Source organism: Dryobates pubescens, chromosome 2, assembly GCF_014839835.1.
Source record: "Dryobates pubescens isolate bDryPub1 chromosome 2, bDryPub1.pri, whole genome shotgun sequence".
Taxonomy (NCBI): domain Eukaryota; kingdom Metazoa; phylum Chordata; class Aves; order Piciformes; family Picidae; genus Dryobates; species Dryobates pubescens.
The window spans coordinates 34,501,943-34,508,458 of record NC_071613.1 but is presented as its reverse complement, the minus strand read 5'-3'; positions in this window follow the sequence as shown (position 1 = coordinate 34,508,458).

Here is a 6,516-nt window from a genome sequence, read left to right as displayed (position 1 = left end):
AAGACCTGTATAGTGGACCTGTTGTATGTGACTCTGACTTTGGAGAGCTTATCCTATTTTGAGTGACTCAGAAAAAGCTGGGATGTTACGTTTAAGAGAAGGGTATGGCAGCTTGAACAAAGGTTTCCTTGGTGCATTTATGCTGTGCTATGCATGCCATGTAGGCCAGAACCTCATGTAAAATGTTTGCAGTGTTATTTCAGTATTTCTATGGGGCTAACACAAGCAAACTATGGCTGAAGAACGATGTTTGCACTTCTGAGAATATTCTTTCCAGTACCACTGAAGCTCATGTAAGCATATGAACAAAACCCCCTCAACTTATTGACTGTAGAAGAGGGGGGAGAAATGCTAATGGTCAGAAATGTTACAAAGTCTTGAACTTCAAATCTCAAACCAGAGGTTATATCCAATTGTCTGCAGTTGTCTGTAACTGGCTATTTCAAACGGTGCACCCATGTATACCTTTTCATATGGTTTTGTTGCAGTTCAGAAAATTCTTTATACAAATTAAAGAACCTCTAATTCTTCTATGGCACATCAAAAATTTGTTGAAGTTGGTGGCACACAGCTAATTGTCTTGAGTTTAATGTGCTTTATAAGGAATTGATTACCTTTACTTGCACGTGGTGGGTTACATACACTTGATCTCTAGCTTAGAGTATGTCTTGCCTGTGTCATATTTGATGGTGAATTGTTTTAGTGCTGATCACTTTGTTTAAACTGAAACAACAGTTGTGGTCTTCTAAGATGGAGGAGTTGCCAGCTTTTGTTTGTCAGAATGGGAACTGAGAATGCTGAGAAAAATTGAGTGAGACTGAAGCATAGTCCCATGGACAACAAGATGTCCTCAGGCACCAGTGAGCTCTTCCTGCTTTCTGAGGCACTGATTACTGCTGTTGCTGCTGTTTTTTCTTTCGATGGTGGAGCTCTCCCTTTCCCAGCTGCACAGTAACTGCCTTATGCTTCAGTAAGGCCATCTTTGTCAGCTCTATCACAGGTAGTTGACTTTTGTCTTGGAGTATTGAGCTGAAAGTAATATTTACACATACCAGTGGCAATCAAAACAATGCTTACCATTTTTCCTTTGGAATGGGGGGAAAAAAGGTAGTACCTTTAGGAGACTGTTTTCTGTTGGTACCCCACAGCAGGCCTTGCTGCAGAGAATTTGTGAACCTCAAGGTAAAATAAGGGTGGAGAGTACTGGATACTGATACTTTATTAATTCCATACAGCCCTCATGTATACATGAAGATGCTGAATTTAGCATTGGCAGTAGCTTTCCAAACTTTATCAGAAAGAGACCATGTTTTTTTGACGTTGGATTTCCTGGGTACTGCCATCAACTTGGAAGCACAAATTCTTACTGAGGGTGGGTGTATGCGGTGTAAAGTTGTGCAGACACTATTGCCTGTAAAAGATGTGTTGCTAACTCTGACACAGCCATAGTACTTCAGTTGTTGCTTTGTTTGGGTTGGTTGGTTTGTTTTATTTCATTTTGTTTTTAAAACAAGGCTATGGTTATATTTTAACCCTTTGTTCAACGCGATTATCAAAATTTTAGCCTGAAACTTCTCACCTGCTACTTGAAATCCCACACTGTCTCCTTTTCTTGAAGTGGTCTTTGTCAAATGCCCCAAAGACTTTTTAGTGATTCCCTAACAATGTCTGATTTTAGATTAATGTAAACATAAAAGAAGCAGTCCTTTAGCTGCCTTTCCTGGAACTGTTGATTTATTGTTGATTTATTGAAGCAAATAAAGTATTTTTGGACACACTTTCTAGGGGCATAGTAGACTCATTGCTTGTCTGATTGACAAAAATGTATATCCTTGCTTTTAGGATTTTCCTTCGAGTAGAAACCTGGAGATAACACATCCTATGGTTTATGGAAGACCTTTTAAACGGTGTATGTACTGGTTTCTCTTGAAGAACAGTTTTGGGGGAAAGGCCCTTAGTATTTTAACAGCAGTCTTGAGTTAATTTGGGCTGGTTTTTTTTATCAGCTTAACTTGGAGGATATCAGTGACAAATGAATCTTCACACTTCTAGGGTCCATGGGGTAGAAATGTAAAGAACTGTTACTTTCTCCTTTTGCTGAAAGCAGTGATTTTTCCTAATGGAGTATTTAACTAAATTATTCAAGAAAATTCTTATTAAAAAGTCTCTGAACTCTGCATTTTGCAAAATCCAAGTTTTGTACAGTGCTGCAGTTGCTCAGCTTGAAACTTCAGCTTTCCATTTTCTTGCATACGTACTTTTAGCAAAATTCTTATTTCTTACCCTTGAGCAATTTATGTCATTAGGAACACCGTTCTAGCAAAACCTGTGTTGCATAAAAGCCAAAAGTAATCCTAACCTTTTAAAAACAAAACTAAGCCAAAACAACCCCCTCATACTAAAATAAATTTTCACGTTTCAGTAAAATTTCACAAAAGGAGCAGTAAAACTAAATAATGGTCGAGGTATATTTTGTCAAAGAATTAGTGTCCTTCCTTATCAGGTTCATGTTCAAATGAAACTAAGAGGGCAGTTAATACAATTAAGTTCAGAGGACAGCTCTTCAACAGCTGGATATGTATATGATTTCATCTAATTTACTTTTTTTCCATAAAAGTTCTATTGCTAACTCTGAAAGGACAATAAGCTGAACTAATGCAGCACCCTGACTTTGAAGGGAAATTTTGCAACATGCAAAGCACTTAATAAACCTTGCTGGATTTGGCACTTAGACATTTCTACTTATCCTGCACACATCCCTGTGACTGTCTGTAAGAAGTAGCCCGTGTGTAGCTTTAGCCATCGCTGCTAATGGGGGGGGGGGGGAAGATTGGAAGGACTGGAAAGAAGAGGGCTCCTATCGATTTATGATCAGTGGCAAGAGGGGATACCTGGTAACTGGTTTCCTTCACCAGCTGAAAGAGTTGTGGCTAATGATGCAGGCAGTATTGTGCACATACGTAGCAAAGCGCTTGGAAACCTCAGTCTTTTGGACATTTTGTAATTTATAGTTTCCAAGAGGGAAGATGATCCAGTTGTCAGCTGGGAGAATGAATTCTTGGTATGAAATGTACAACTTGTGTATTAAAATACTTCACAGAAATAAATGCTTTTTTGCAGAATTGTTAGTGTACTCCATATGTATGCTTCTTGCAGTATTACTTAGCATCTTCTGGATTGTTTATTCACTCCTAAATCATATGGTGCAACTTGGATAGGTGAAAGTACTTGTGCCAAATCTCCAGCTGTGTGAAAGGGTGGTACTGTTAGTACAGATGTACAAGGTGTGACGATCTGCTGTCAGGACACCATCCAGTTAAATCAAGATCTGTACATTTTTACTGCATATATGAATAATCAGATTTTTATTTCACACTAAATTGGATGATATTGGTGAGTTATAGATGGAATTAGAATTTTTACCACAGCATGACAAATGAGAGTCTATTCTCTGTCCATCTGTTGTAACATAAAAATGCAGCCATGTAATGAAGCTGATCTAGTGTCTGATCACTAGGGTTTTTTGCCAGTTGCAAACTTTAATCTTGTACTTACAGAAATACATCAGTCTTCTTTGCATGTGAAAGGGCAGTTTTCACTAGTTACAGAACTACCTGACTTAAGCTGTGAATGCAAGTGTAGTGATAGTTCAAAATTGACCATAAGCTGTCCCAAGTGAAGAAAGAACAAGTTTTTATCAAAGTCACCCAGCCTGGCACCCTGGCTGTGCTGGCAGCAGAGTGATTAGGAGGCAGGAGGAAAATGCATTTTCCTATTCCCTACAGTCAATTTAGATACTTGAGTGGTAGATAACATACAATTTTGCTGCAGACATCTTTCTTCCCATAAAGGATTGAAGCCTTTGCCAGTGCCACAACTTTCTCAAGACAGTACTATCTTCCATTGCATTCTCCAAAGTAAAAGTAAGTAGAAAACCATCACAAATAAAAGTGCATTCAACATGGATTTCCTCTGCATTACAGGCAGATATTTTTTATTTGCTCACTAAGAATTCTAAGCCAAAGCGTAAGGTTTTAACAACAACCTTAGAACAGAGTACAGATGAACTAATGCTTTACCTTTGGTTGTTACTTTCTCACTTCCAAGGAAGTGGATCTACTATTTTATTCCTCAGTAAATCTAGAGTAGATAAAGGCACAGTTGCAAGCTATGGCTGTAGCTGTGATATTTGTTTCCTGAGCTGGGAGTATAGGCAGGTTCTGGCAAACAGCATGCCTTCTGCTTTGGTCCGGTGTTAACTTCAGCTGATAGGTTTAGCAGGCACATAACTTCTAAGGAGGCAGTGGCTGACTTCTTAGCAGATACTTCTGTAGTTGTCAGGTATTCCTGAAGAAGAAAGAAACAGAGTCTAACTGTATAATTAGTAAGTACTGTACAATTGTATATGCACTGATAGGTTGTAACTGAAACGGATACAGAAATACTTGTTCTCTAGCAGTAATGTAACACTAAGCTTTATCAAAGACCAATTTCTCCCTTGTCCAGTGCCACTGGTACTAGTTGCTGGATTTGTACTTCCCAGATCCTAGCTGTCTCTGGTCTGCTCAGTAAGTATCACTTGATGCTTCTAACCTTTGTCTGTTGGGCTTGGGGAGTTTATGGTGGGGTTTTTTCCTTGCCTTTAATTTTTTCCCTCTTTAGAAAAGGAGTCAGAGCAGCTGTTACTTAAAGAGCACAATTACTATTAACAGAGATGTAGCACTCATTTCCTTGGCCCTGCAGTTCTGATGTCTGAACGCTTCAGCATCTAACAGAACTGTGCATTGCCCTGGATGTTTTGAAGGTGAGGGAACCCACAAGAAAAGAGAATGCCATGCTGGTTCATGAAGCACAATATCATACAGCTTTGAACAGGAGATAGTTTTAATGTATTAGAAGGCAGGTTTGAATTGTGTGTCCAGTTAGGTATCTGGTTTTTAATGCCAAAGGCCAGGATGCACCAAAAGAAAAAGCATCTTACGTGGCAGTAGTGACAGTGCAGGTATGTAATGGGCATGACTATATACATTCCGAGCCTAATAAAGCCTTCAGGACAATTCCAAAGAAGACTGATTATACCTCTGGCCTTCACTTCAATTCCCTCTGAAGTCTTAACCTTCAGAGATGAGAATTTTTTTTGTACTGGTGTTTTATTTGAGAGCTTTTTTAAATACTGACTTTTCCTTCTCTGAAAGGTGTGCTGCTGCCAGAACAAGAAAGATTCAGCACAGACAAGGATGCACTTCCAGAACAAGATGATGATTACAGGCTAGTTGTAGCATGCTTCTCTTCAGGAGGTACTAGAAAGGTGTAAGCTAGTAATAGGCATCTGAAAGAAATTAGCTACTGAGACAGAACAAATTATTTGACCTAACAAAACAAGCAAACTTTGGAAAGTTCTTTTCTTTTTCAGGGCCATACACTACCTATCTCTATTGGGATGTGAAAGTGTTCATCCTTAATAGTTCCACAGCACCACAAGTCTTTTGTTCCCAGGTAAGTGACCTCTTCAAACTTTTTCAGAGTTGAGCAATAGCAAAGACAGTAATGTTAAATGAACCTGACCAGAATTGGAAACTCCAGTGTGGAGCACTACACAGCAGTGAAGAGCTGCACAGCGAGTTAACTCAGATTCCCTTGGGTTATGAGGCATTCTAGAAAAGCTCTCTTCCATTTTCTAAGTAGGAGTTATTAGATCCATGATGGCAGTACTGTATTACCATAGTCCTGCAGGCCCCCATGTTCAAATTAAGTTGCTGGTGTACAGTACTTCTAGAGTGGGGGAACAAATGCACCTTGATTAAGGGTTTGTTTCAGTCCCTCTGAGGGCTGCCTTGCATTTCTAAGGCCTTGGCCTTTTAGTAAGGACAGTATCTGTTATATTTCTCTTCTGCTACAACCTCCTGACATAGCACACCATCTGAAAACATGCTTTGTGAGCAAAACCAGTAAAGTTTACCAGTCAGATTGTTCCTCAAAGCACATTCTGCTTTGTTAGCTAGTAATTAAACCTTCCACTAGTAACCAACACAAATAAGTGACAGACACTGCATTAGAGGTACCTCTCAATTAATGTATTTTTTCAGGTCAGCAATCTCTTAGCTGCAGATATCCCTGTATTTTGTTGCCATCTTTAAACAACCAAAAAGGACCTCTGGTGGTCAGCTATACCAACCGCCTGCCTTACATGTCCTTGAAATATTTGGGGGGCTGGTGGGGGAGGTGGCCTTAGCCTTGGCCTATTTTTATAGGGGATTACTAACAAGGGTTAGTCATTTTAAGCAAGTACACAAAGCCTGTGTAGCTTAAAAACCAGTGGAATAAAGTAACATCATCACTCCTGCTGGATTTTTTTCATGCTGAGTTTGGGTAATTAAATACATATTTAGCCAACATGCTTTAAAATTATGCAAGATTCCTACTTCACTCTGGGCACACTGAAAGGAAGAGCTGTTTTCTGGTACTTGAGTTTGGTATTTCTTTAGAGATTCAAAGTGAAAGGGACGTGAACCCTGC